The sequence below is a fragment of the Zalophus californianus genome, chromosome X (genome assembly GCF_009762305.2).
Source record: "Zalophus californianus isolate mZalCal1 chromosome X, mZalCal1.pri.v2, whole genome shotgun sequence".
Classification (NCBI taxonomy): Eukaryota; Metazoa; Chordata; class Mammalia; order Carnivora; family Otariidae; genus Zalophus; species Zalophus californianus.
The window spans coordinates 9,391,501-9,405,592 of NC_045612.1; the positions used below are offsets into that span (position 1 = coordinate 9,391,501).

General features: G+C 39.0%; 1 pseudogene; it reads right to left on the bottom strand.

Annotated features, from left to right (window-relative positions):
- Positions 1-612: 612 nt before the first annotated feature.
- LOC113931357 lies at positions 613-924 on the bottom strand (annotated as a pseudogene).
- Between the last annotated feature and the right edge of the window lie 13,168 nt (positions 925-14,092).

A 14,092-nucleotide genomic window follows, 5' to 3' on the forward strand; every position in this document is an offset into this window, starting at 1 on the left:
AGCAGCAAAATCAAATAATGGAAGATATTAAATAGGTATGTATGTAATGCCAGTCACTGGCAGCCTACTTAAAGATCAGAAATTATCTTATTCCATATATATTATTTCTATAACTGCACTTAAATCATTACCAGGTGCTATTTGTTTTGTAGTGAACCTTGAATATGTGCTGTTAATGTACCAAATAGGTTCAAAAATGAGGAAATAAGATGGTACTCCTTCAAAAGTTAAGGGAAATTAATGTGCAATAAATTTTGCTTAGTTACATGCATTAAATGGCATTCTCTTGTCAGTAAAATGGAGAAGTGGGCTAAGAATAATTGGTAAGAACTTATTAAAATTATTTTAAGTACATTATATTTTCATTCAAAATTGGGTAGTCATTAATTTTTAATTGGTAGTTATATTTCTGATTTTGTATAAAAATTAAACATTAAGGATTGCTGATAAAGCTCTGTGAACAGAAGTTGAAATCCATTTTAGTTCATTAAGGCAGCTCAGGCATTTTTTACATGATGTGTAAATCTTGCCATTTTAAGTTAGTTACTTTTATCATATCTGGTATATATAAACAGCTGGCACTGAATTCCAGTCAAGTTATAGTAATAGTGATCAGTTAGTTTTGTTGATATCTGAATAATAGCGTTGTTTCATCGCTCTCTATTTCCTAAAGAAGTATAAGGCTTCTAAGCTCTTTCATTACAAATTCGCCCCGTCCAATAAGTTCTTTGATCTCTGGATTCTTCACATCTTTGTTTTTAAGGAAAACATTCTTCAGACACCTTTTAAAATAGTCTGTTCCTTTTGGATAGTCTCGTCCAAGATACAGCAGATTTTTATAAAGATTCAGTACTTCTCCTCTTAAAGAATTGGCCATTTTCATTTATTATGGGAAGTATCCACTTTTATACATAACATATGCACTTTCCGGCATTCCACAGCCATAAAGGCCTCCGACCGCTTCGACTCCAGGGTTTGTCAACAGCCGAGTTAGAAGAATTTTGATAATAACCTCTACATATGTGTGCCCCATCCTATCCTATCCTGTGCCTACATGAGATAATAACCATCCTGGATGTTGGGTTATTTTCTAGATCAAGCTATTTACAGTGTTTGTACACACGTGCATTCACATACACCTGTATGTATATACATATATATAATGCATCTGTGTTCAAAAGTATATTCTATAAATACAGTTTTCACTTTCTAAATGGGGACTTCTTGTTCTGGCACTCACTTTTTCTTTAGGACCATGTTGCTAATATTCTCTATCATTTTGCTAAGATTTTTCATGTTGTTAGATGAGGTTTCCCTTTTGATAACACTTTAATATTCCACTTGGGGTTAAATTGCAGTTTATTTTCCTGTAGGCATATGTTTTCCCATTTTTTTTCTTGCTATTCTTTAAACTCTGCATGTGTTACTTAATGCTTGTGTATGCATTTAGTAAATCTTAAAACCTTGCCATATGATATTTAAGGACACTGTAAGGTGTTTTGCATATTGAGTGAAAAGTTTCAGGGTACTTAATAAGGTGTGTACACTGATTCATATATGGAAAAATAATAAATGGAGAAAGCTATGCATGCAGAATAATACACTAAGGGCTAGTGGGAGTAAAATAGTAATACTATTTGAGAAACCTATGGGATGTGTATATAAGGGTGTTTAATGGGTAGTTGGATCAATTTAGGACTTACCAATATATATATTATCACTGTAACCATGGGAATGCATGAGGTCATACTTGGAAAGTGTAGTGTGAGAAAAGGGCCTCTGTGAGACACTCTAGACAAACTAGCATTTAAGGAATAGATTGTAGGAGTGAATTTGGCAACAAAGATTAAGAAATAATTCCCATTGAAGTTGGAAGAAAATCAGGAATGTGTGCTATTGTGGACAAGGGAAGAAGGTATTTCTAGAAGCAAGCTACAGCACATCAGTCTGAATGCAGCCGAGTGGTCAAGTTAGACTAGGCTGTGAAGTATTTCAAGCCAATGGGGTGGGAAAGAAAGTCGATTACAAGAAATGGAGGCCATCAATGCAGGCAGCGATTTCAAGAAATTTGGAAGTGAAGGAGTAAAATGGCTATGGGAGAAGGAAGTAGGCTTGGGAGAGGCTTGTTACTTGCCTGTATGTTTTGGTATGTCTCTAGAATGAAAGAGAACTCCCATCTATGTTAGGAAATAGCTGCTAGAGAATAAATAGTAAACAGCTGTGGAGAGGCAGCAGGCTGTGTAACTTCAAGTACTCGCTGAATTCTCCTGAAACTAATATTATACTATACATTAACTAACTGGAATCTAAATAAAAACTTGAACCAAAAAGTTCAAGTACTCATGTAAGATAAGGAGAAGGAATAGTGTTTGCATTGTTTCTGGAATGATCAAGGAGTTATGGTTAAGGGAATAGATCAAAATGGCAGGGGGTAGTAAGTTGAGGGACTTGGTGTCTACGGGGCCCTGTTGTATGAGTACCATGAGGAAGGAGATAATGGGGGAAGAGTTGAAGTGGGTGCTTAGGCTCCTGAAATAACTGAGTAATTGTTATACCTTTAATGTTTGGATTCAAGTTGCTGATACTCTACTGAGGATTTTAAGATTATATATTTAACATATTTGTGGTGGTGGTGGTAGTGGTAGGGGAGTTTTGATATGCACGTGTCGGCATACATGATCAGACTCTAACAAGCCTAGAGCCAGCGGTGTCTCTTTGTAAGTAATCTTTTTTATTTTATTATTTTATTTTTTTTACTAGATGAGTACAAAACTTGTTATCCTTAAAATTCAAAAACTTAGCCATGATATAGGTAGGTATTCATCTATTTTCTTTAATTTTGCCCTTTCAGTTTGTAAAGCTAACATCTTCATTCAAGAAAGCTATCTTCTAATGTTTGTATACTACTTTTGTTACAATTGTTCTAGTGTCTTCTACAGAAATATCCATTGAGAGATTGCCACATGGTAGATTCAGTTTCTGCAATAATGGTTTTGTTCTTTATTGGTTCTAATACTAAGATTATGTGTTGGTGTTTTGTTTTCCTATAGAGTTTGCTTTAATTTGATGGAAGGTGTGGGTGTTTTTTTTTTTTTTTTTTTTTTTCAGATTTATTTGAGAAAGAACAGGAGGAGGGGCAGAGGGAGAGAACCCTTCAAGCAGACTCCCCGCTGAGTGAGGAGCCTGACATGGGGCTGTTCCTAGGACCCAAGAAATCATGACCTGAGCTGGAACCAAGGGTTGTGGCACTCAACTGACTGAGCCACACAGGCGCCCTGATGAAAGGCGTTAATGACTAAAACGTGACTTCTGTTTTCTGGAATAAATATTTTTCACAAGTACACGATTATTCCTCATCTTCAGTGCTATAATAATCTCCTTATTTTATGCAGCAGCATTTTTATAATTCTTTAATATGAATTTCCTCAGGGCTTCTTCCCAGGTTCCTCTCTCTGCTCACTTCATTCTCTTCTCAAGCCATCCGAACCATGCTTGATCTCTCAATATGTACCACGTATCCATTTCCTTTAGGCTTTGTACTTCTGTATTCTGTGATTATTTGAATTGTCAGTCTTACTTTTAAAGTGATCTTATATGAATTTTACTTAGTGGGAATTGTTTAGTTCATGGTGGGCCCATGGTACCCCCCCCGCCCCCCACTCCAGTGCTGGGGCATGCTTCCCTGACTCTCTGTTCCATTGCCCAGTCCACCAGCTACTGGAATGGGGGTGGAGGCAGCCTTGCATGCATTAGCTCAAGTCACCTTATTCCCTCAGAGTCCCTATATCGTATTTTTTCACGTGTTCTCTTTCCAAATACATTTACATTATGAAGCATAAATGAGCTTTCAGATTTGTCACTCTTTTCGTTTAGTTGAGCCTTTTATTTGCTCTCTATTTCATTCTTGTGTGGATGATATAGTTAGCCCTCACACAATCACTGAGTCTCCTATCCTGTGAAAGTGTTCATTAGTTTTACAGGCTTTATAGGAAAGAGAATGTTGGAGCAGGTGAGCAGACTAGTTTGAAAATTGAGCTCTGAACCATGAAAGGCAAAAGGCATCCTCTCAACAGATGAGATGAATGGAGTAAGGAGGGAAATAAGTTTAGCTATAAATTAATACACTCTGATAGAGTTGTCTAGGGGAGAATACTATTAAAATGGTGTTATTGAAGAAATTTATAAGTAATGAAATATTTTTAATGTCTTTCTCTCCCTGTGACCTATGACTTGAAGGAAATCTTGGTTCATTAAACCATTACACCATTCATCTTTGATGGCTTTGGAAGTGAGTAATGGAAGAATAAGGTTTATATATAAATGAGTGTGTCTAAATGGGCTCTTAACTATCTGACATTTAGGAGAAAAATAGCTTCACCAATGCTCCTTGAGCACACCTTATTTCATTTCTAGAGCTCCTAGATCAAAATAGGGTCAACATATCCTATTTCATTATACTGTATTAATATTAACTGCATGTAACTGGCAGGCAATTTTATGCTGCATACTCCCTACCCTACTGTCAGGCACAAATGGAGTTATCATAAACTACTGTGGACTCTAATTTGCAAACTATTAAGTAATGGAATTATGGGATCATAAAGCAGAAAGGACCGTAGAGCACACATCTGCTCCTGCTATATCTTTTTGGGCAGGTTAAAGGGGACTCTGTCCGTATTTTGCTTGAAGTACTCTAGGAATAGACACTATTCATGGTTCCTTTCTCCAGGGTTTCTGTGCTTAGTATGCTTTTATTATATCTTAAAGTGTTTAATTTTTTTTCCTTTATACCTTAAAGCAATATCCTCTGTTTTAGTTACTGGGAACATATAGAGGTGTACATTATTCTATATTAATCCAGAATATTATCAGATTCTTTGAGAACTCATGAAGCCCATATCCATCCCTTCAGTTGTTTTTATTGCAGTCTTTGGAACATGTTCCTATTTTTCTGTAGACTACACTGGTAAAAGGGACAAGAGCTTTGGAATTGAACACAGGTGGTTAGTGAAAGTTATGACCTTCATATTAGCTGTTTAACATCAGAGAAGGAAGGTTTTTAAACAATCTGAACCTCAGTTTTGATATCTTTAAAACAGGTATTCTTTGGGGGCACCTGGATGGTGCAGTCGGTTGTCTGACTCTTGGTTTCGACTCAGGTCATGATCTCAGGGTCATGAGATCAAGCCCAGTGTAGGGCAATGTGCTCAGCGGGGAGTCTGTTTAAGACTCTCCCTTTGCCCCTCCCCCCTGTGTGCACACGCTTGCACATGCGTGCACTCTCTCCCTCTGTCAAATAAATCTTTAAAAAATAGCTATTATTTTTTTGAACTTTGAATCCTAAACATTTTCAACCCATTTAAAGGTACTTAACCCCCAGGATGAAACTCAGTATAGCGGTCTTGAGTAAGGAAAACACATGATGGAGGACCCAGTGTTATTTCTAATTCCAAGGCTTATGTTTACTTCACTGCTATTTTTAGCAATGTCTTTCTCATAACATATTGATAAGCTACAAAGAAAGATAGTTGGCATCCTGACAACTCTGCTTTAATACAGAAGACCCATCAAGGTATAAAGGAATATTTCTTCATGAAAAAACACAATGAATCATTTTTTTAACATTTTACCAAGGTACTTTGTCCATATATACCTAATTATAGCTTGTGAATTTAGAAAAGCAGCACCCATGTACGTTCACCTCTGGAATCCTCCCTGTTACTAAGCTTGAGATCCCTGAATGTTTTACTCTGTGTTGAGCCAGCTCTGCTTCTTTCATTGCTGCTGAGAATCCTCAGGGGCCTTGTGTAGTAGCAAGAGGCTCTGTTCCGGTAGACTTACTCTTCAAGTCCTTCCCTTGACTGACTGGTTGAATTTCTGCTCCTTGCTGTGCTGCAATATAAACAATAGTTTGTAGTTTCTCAACTCCCACAGTCCCATTGCCTTTCCAGGTTTTCTGTGGCTGCCCATTTTAATATGAACAGCACCAAAGCAATCTGTCTTGACTAGAACTAATTATCAAGGATCAGAGAAGCAGACCCAGATAAAGGAGAGTAGAGAAAGTTTCCTCTGATATAATGGCAGTTCAAAGAGCAAGAAAAATAGGATTGTTGTTTTAAAGTGAACAGAGCTCCTATGAAAAACAAATTAAAGGCACCCAGGAGAAATAAGATCTTCCATTTAGCAAGTGTTACAGTTGGTTAATCCTTACACATGTCGAGGACTTTAAATTTCTGTAAATGCTTTTCTAGTCGAAATGCAACTTTACACTAGTAATCTCCCTTTAAGTAGAACATAGAATTACATTGATATTTTTTAGATTAACAGGCTGAGATGCAGAGTTAGGTGATACTTCTCATGTTTTGAAACTAGTTATTATCCATATTACTTGAGTAACTTTGATAAGCAGAAGATGTATGTTATATATAAAAAGTAATAAAACATTTCCATAATTTGACCCTTGGTACCCAAAAGGCTAGGGATAGAGGGTGAAGAGGAATATCATGTCAAAATTCACTAGTAAGGGAAAAGATTGATATGGAGTGAAACTTTTTCATTTGACAGAAGACAAGTATTTTCATGTATAAAGTGAAGTTTATTGGGGCACTTGAGTGGCTCAGTCAGCTAAGGGTCTGCCTTCGGCTCAGGTCATGATCCTGGAGTCCCGGGATCGAGTCCCACATCGGGCTCCCTGCTCGGCGGGGAGTCTGCTTCTCCCTCTCCCTCTGCTCCTCCCCTGCTCACTGTCTAGCACCCACGCTCACTCTCTCAAGTAAATAAAATCTTAAAAAAAAAAAAAAAAAAAAGGAAATTTATCATGGTATTCAGCCTCATGTAGTTGTGAGGATTAAAGGAATAGATATGCCTAGAAGAGTGTCTGGCTATAGGAAAAATTCGTTAGATAGATCATTTATTATTGGTCTTGTGTGCCATATAGGAGTAGCAGGACAAGGCTTAGAACCTGAATGGAGGCTTCATGTTGCCTGATTTTCAGGATAGTCTCCATTCTCTTGCATTTATACCTCTGCATGTCCAACACATACCTCCTTTCAAATCATGGGTTTAAAAAATCAGGGGTGCTGTTGTGTGTTAGTGTGGTAGAAAGCTATGAGTTGTATGGTCTAATTTTTGTGCTCATAATTCTAGAGAAGTCAACAAAAAGAATATCTTTCCTCAGCATAAACTGTCTAGTCACCATAGCAGTGAAACTTGGTTCTGGAGATAGGCTTATAGCACATGGTAGTGGTAAAGATTAAATGCACAGTGTGTGAGCATACCTAGCATAATGCCAGGAATGTACAAGGTGCTCAGTAAACAATAGTGTCATTTCCTGCTCTAAATCCTGGTCCTTGCTCAGCCAGCAGCCTGTTCTATTATTGAAAGTCGCAGTTTGTACACTTGGTAGTTACTTAATGATGCAGTATACTGTAGGGGAGGAAAATTTTTCCTTTTTCCCTTCTAGGTTCTTTAGCTGGGCTAATAACGCAGTTGCCATGAGACAGATTACTAGGAAAAGGAAATAAAACAATTTTAATTGCATATATATGGAAGCCCACAGAAACATGAGCTTGAAGAAGACCAAAGCAGGCAGGTTTTTCTGTCTTTTAAGCAAAGAAATATTTGTGAAGGATTGACAGGAGGGGTTTGGGCTTGGTGTGGCTGTCGTGTAACACCCTAATAGTTGTTTTCGTTTTTGTTTTTCCTTTTTTGGTAATGCAAGTGCCTGACTTAAGCTTTGATGCCTGGGTGTCCACTTCAAAGACGGCTGTCTCAAATAAACACATGCCAGCCACAACATTAGACTAAGAGCCAGGCTGCGTCCACCCACCAAGGCTCCTTCATTGTAAGGGCTCTTGGTTGATTTTAGTAACTGACCGTTTGGACTACTTGTCTTTTTTCTTCCTGTGTTTTAAATTCAATAAAGAGGGAGCCTGTGAAACCCTAGGCCCCCACCTTCAAAAGAAACAGAACCCCAGGCCTATGTGCCCTCTCTCTTTGCCTGCGACCTCACTGTGTGGTCCTAGGTGCACTGTGTAATTTTCAGGTCTTGTAAGTAAGAAACCTCTATTTTTTCAAATTTTCCTGATAGTTGTTGCTGAAGGGCATGTTGTAATTCTAAGAATCACAAGGGTTGCTCCAGTTGTAGCAATGGTTTGGAAAGGGGAGATGTCACTGATTCCCGGGTGAGTGTCCCCAGGTGTTTCTAGCAGATAGCATTACTATCAATATGCTGAGACTGGCACAGAACAGTAGCAAATTAATGAAGGAATCCTGTTTTTTATAGCCTTCTTGGCCCTGACCTCCCTACCGCTGACTGTAAGGATGCCTTCTACATGATAGGTGCAGGGAGAATGTCCTTCACATGGAATTTCCTGCATTCAGGGTTTCAGAGGAGGGGTCAGAGTGTTCCTTCTTGCACTGGCTATTCCTTAAACTTCTATTCAAAATAACCAAAGTGGCGTATTTGAGGGGAGGCCTGCCCTGAATCCCATCGGTACCATGTCTTCATGTGATAAATGATAGTAGATATTCCAGGAGTTCATAAATATCTGGGGGAGACATCTTGTTTGAGTTGAGTCTTGTGGGATAGATTTATAGTAAATGAGAGGCAGTGAAGGCTTGAAGGCATTCCGTTTCCTTCCTCATATGGAAGGTAAGTTTGGCATCGAATTTCATGTTCTTATTGCAATAGTCTTCATTATGACAAATCGTCATTTTGTTCCCTGAATAAATACAGTAGATACAGGTTAATGCAGTCCATTGAGGCCACCCATATTCTAGTCAACATTCCTGTCCAGCCTCACCTTGTTCCTTCCTGAACACCTGACTCTGCCAGTTATATTTAATTTACTGACACAGAGCAGCCTTGGCCATTTTTGTGTGTGTGTGGGGGGGGGCTTTGAACCAACTCTTCCATTCACTTATAATTTCCCACTCCTACTTTTCTCTAGACCCAAATCCTACCCATTCTTCAAAACATACTTGCGGCTTGCCCCTTCCAGGAGAAGTTCCCAGATGCTCTGGACTTAGCCAGAGCACGTGCCACCTAATGATGTTGCCTAAGGAAATATCTGTGATCCTGATTTTCCTGTGAATGTCTTATTCTCTCAGTCTTCTTTGGGTTAAACATTATATTATCCTCCTTTTATTACCCAGAGCACTGACATGAACACAGGACTGCATATATCCCAATAATAACTAAGTGCTTATTTACTGAGTGCTTATTATGTGCCAGGCACTGTTCTATGGCCTTTACTTAACTCATTTAGTTTTCACATATATATACATATTTCAGGATATCTATTTCATAAGGTTACTGTGAGAATTTAATGAGTTAATTCATGTTAAAATACTTAGTGTGGAATGTACAAAGTGCTCAGTAAGTTTAAGCATAATTAATATAGTCCAAATTTTACAGGTATAAACGCTGAGGCTCAGAGGCTAAGTAGCTGGCCAAAAAGTTTCATAGCTTGTAAAATCGATAATCAAACTCAGGCATTTTAGCTCCAGAGAGCATTCTCCTAAACATCATGAAATACTACTTCTCTTGATATTATTTTGATGTCTGGTCATTTTAAATTCAGTTCAGAAAGAGCTCTAGGCAATTTATGCTTAATTACTGCTAGAGCTGTGAGCTTTCTATGTTACTTATCTTTTTGTGAGCTGCACTTAATGTTGACCACTTTTCCCATTAAAAATTATTTTAATTATCAAGGCAAACTGAATGCAAATGAAGTCACAAGTGAAAACAATGATTATGTGGAATTTGTAAAAAGTAAAACAAATGATAACATCTAGGGGGTGAACAGACTTTAAGGTGAACTCTAATGACTCCTACCTCCCTAGTCCACATCATTGTAGAAAATCTGCCACTAGAGTTTGAGTAGAACTTGTGACTTGCATCTAACCAATAGAATGTGGTAATGCTGATGGGATATTTTTTTCCTGTGATTGCATAATGTTATAGACGACTCTTGCAAACTGGCTCTATTTTATACTACCCTTGGCCTTGACAAAGTAAGATACCATGTGGTGAGCTGCTGGTGAAAAGGGCTGCATGGCAGGGAACAGTCGGGAGACCTTTGGGAGCTGAGGGAGCCTTCTAGCTAGGTTAAAAAGGAAGCAGTCGGTCTGCTAGCCATGTAGAAATGAATTTGGCCACCAATCTCAGAGTGCTTCCAAGTCGGTTCCTCATTGCACATCCAGATAAGAATGCAACGTAGCTGAGGTCTTGGTTGTAGCTGGTTAGACTGAAGCAGCAGAGAACAGAGCTTTACCACGTGAAGGCTCCTGACAAACTCTGTGAGGTTAAAAAAAAAAAAAATTGTTTTAACCATTATGTTTGTGGTAATTCATTATGTAGCAGTACATAAATGATATATCTAGTGATGGTGAAGATTCCAGGATGGTAACATTCTGTTACTCCTTTGACAGGAATATAATTCACTTAAACAGTTTAGCAGTAGATCCAGGAATTTTACAATTGTCCTACACTCTGACTCAGGAATTTTGCTTCTAAATATTTGTTGTAAAGAATCAGGTGTGTATGGTATTCTCTGTAATAGGATACAATTGTTTTAAAAAATGGAGCAAATAAGGTTTTTCTCAAGTAGGGATTAAATAATGGTACAAGTTAGTGGAATTTTACACAGCTTTAAAAATGATTTGGTAGAGGGACGTCTGGATGGCTCAGTGGGTTAAACATCCGACTCTTGATCTCGGCTCAGGTCTCAATCTCAGGGTCATGAGTTCAAGCCCCATGTTGGGCTCCATGCTTGGCGTGGAGCCTACTTAATAAAGACAAAATGATTTGATAGAAGTATTTATATCGGTTGACATGTTCACAGGACATAGAAAAAGTAGCTGACAAAACCGTATATATAGTGGGATTGCATTTTTTAAACATGTATGTGGGAGGGCAGCAGTTCTCACTTTGTTTGGTCTTTCTCCAATTGCTAGTGTCAATATTCTGTCCTCTACTGGGATATAGGGAAACCAGTGTCTGCATTTGGCTCTATAAGTTCTTCCAGAGGCAGCAGTACAGAGAGCATGCACCCATATTCCTGATGCACATTGGCCTGCTGGTGGTGATTTCTGTGAGTAATATGGTCTCTACATAGATTATGCCTGTGATTTTCAGGAGCAGCTTTCATCATTGCTCCAGATCTTGCAGAGGGGATTGTCAGAGGACGATTATGTCTCTCTGGAGCCCTGATCCTTACTACACGTGTGTTGCACCTTGTTCTCGGTGCATGCACCATCTGACAGATGAAGAAATTGAAGGTTAAATAAATCAAGTGATTTGATCAAGATGACAGGGTTTGAATGTAAACCTCGATCTTCCCGAATCCAGAGTTCTTATTCACAATCCAGAGTTCATATTCTCAGCCACTCGGCCATACTGACTGGTTGAATATACCCTACAGAACAGTTCTCAATTCTGTTCTCTTCTTCCATTTCCATTGCTTCAGTCGGCATTCTTCCCCTTTTCATAGTGTGGGTGAAAATGTTAAAATAATTTTTCTGGCTCTGGTCTCCACTATTTCTAATTGATTTTTCAATGGCATGGTCAATGGAATATTCCTGAAACATTGCCATGCTAACATCTCTATCCTGTTTAGTAGATGGCTGCCACTTTTCCCTCTCCCTTTTAAATTCCTATCTTGTGCCAGAGGCTCTGCTAGGTGCTTTACTTATGAAAATGAAGAGAAACAGGACATGAGAGAACTTCAGTAGTGTATTAATGGGCAGTGATGGCTCTAATCAGTGGCTTCCCTTTATCCATGCCCCTTGACGACATGACTTTAAAGTTCCGCCTGTGGGGGAGGAAACCAATTTTCCTTCAGGGCTCTTGGCTGAGATGCCTCCCCCACCCCCATAATAAAAGTTAGATTAAGAGGAGAGAAACAGAAGTTGAATAACATGGATCCCTTCTGTATCCATGGGAGAGACCACGAAAAACTGAGCAACTCCCTGAAATGGCCCAAGCCACCACTTTAAATACCATCTCCAGCTAAAGACACAAGAAAGATCTGGGGATGAGGGAAGCCAGGTGGGGTTTACCATGCTCTTGCCAATAACAATAACAAGGGTAAGACTGTCATGCAGATTTAACTTGGGGTGGGGGGTGGACTTCTCCATTGATAAGAGTTTCTAGAGATTAGAGTCCTCCTTCTCTTCCTGGTACAGAGGAGGAGACACCCTTAGAAATGGAGGTCTCCCTTGTAAATATCTCTTACAAAAGAGTAACTTCTAGGTTTTCAGAGCTTTTCCTATGTCTGCTGTTTCTTAAAAATAACCAGCTCAAGATAAAATACTTAAGCCAAAGAGGCTTATTTTGGAGTGGCAAATTCTGTTCCCCTTCACACCTATCAAGAGGTAATCCTCTCTACCCCTTAAATGTGGGGGTGGATTTGTGGCTTATTTTGACTAATAGAATGCGGCAGATTTAATGCTCATATCAGTTACAAGGCTAGGTCTCAAGTGTCCTTGAGTGCTTCCACTCTTTCTTTTGGAATCCAGCTCTTGTCACATGAACAAGCCTGGGCCAGCCTCCTAGAAGATGAGAGACCGCAGGGGGCAGAGCTGAGTCAGCCCAATTGCCCTAATTGAAGCACCAGAGATGAGAGCTAGCACAGATCAGCAAAACTGCTTACATGACCCACATCTGGCCACAGATGGCATGAGGGAGCCTAGCCAAGATCAGAAGAAACATCCAGCTAAGCCAGTCTGCAGAATTGAATTAAATAGCTGGTTGTCATTTTAAACCACTGTGTTTTTCATAACTTCCCATTGTCTACAAAATGACCAAACTCATTACCGTGAAATATGAAATCTTCCACATTTTTACCATGATCTAGGTCTATAGCCTCAATTCAAGTCCCCCTTCCTTCCTATCACCAACACTTTAAGCTGGCGTCCCTGCAGTGTGGTCCAGGGACCAGTCTAGATCTACAGAATCAAAAATGTTGGACAACAAAGTAAGCTAAGAAGATTTTAAAAGGTTTCTTGAGCGGCATCCCAGTTCTACTGAAACACAATCTTTAGAAGTGGGACCTAAGAATCTTAGTTTCATTTAACTCCAGATTCTGTTGGGGCTGATTCTTGTACTCCATTTCAAGAATCAATGTCCGAATCTCCCATCATGCTCTTTGCCAAGCGCACTGAGTTCTCCCAGGTCTTTGATCATGCTGTCATATACACTTGGAATGTCCCTTCCATGCTTCCCTACCTGGTGAACTCATTGCTGAAGTCTGATCTCGGGTGCTTTCTTCTGTAGCTTCCCTTGACACCCTCAAAAGAGTTTGAATGAATTCATCTGTGCCCTCATGGTTCTATGTGCACACGAGAATATAGCAGTCCTTACATTTTTTTAAAAAGATTTTATTTATTTATTTGAGAGAGAGAGAATGAGAGACAGCATGAGAGGGAAGAGGGTCAGAGGGAGAAGCAGACTCCCTGCCGAGCAGGGAGCCCGATGTGGGACTTGATCCCGGGACTCCAGGATCATAACCTGAGCTGAAGGCAGTCGCGTAACCGACTGAGCCACCGAGGCGCCCCCAGTCCTCACATTTTTAAAACTTGTTTACACATCTGGCTTCGCTTCGTTACTGCCATTCTCACAGGCAGAAACCTTGATCTTACCGTTTTTTTTTTTTTTATACCTCCAGAGCCTTCGAAGCTCCTGGTAGGTATTCAATAAATGTTTGTAAAATTGAATTAAATTGACATTATTCCTAAGGGTTTTTTTTTTTAATTGTAGGTCACTGTTTTACTTGAAAAGTTGTGAATTCACAAAATATGTGTGAATTATTTTTGGATTAGGTGCTATTTTAAAGAACCATACTTTATGCAGTTCTTCCCCTCTCTGTAATATACAGGTGATTGAGGCAAGAATGAGGTATTTTCATAGTATTTAAAAGGCTTTCTATCTCTGTTTTGCATACCTTAATTCAGTCACCTGAGATTTCCATTGCATTATTGATCTATTTTGACTTCAGAACCATGTTTTCCCTTAATTAGAATTTTTTAGAAAATGATTAGAAATAAGTTTGTTTTATGCTATCTTTTAAGTTGCTACTATGTTAAATCC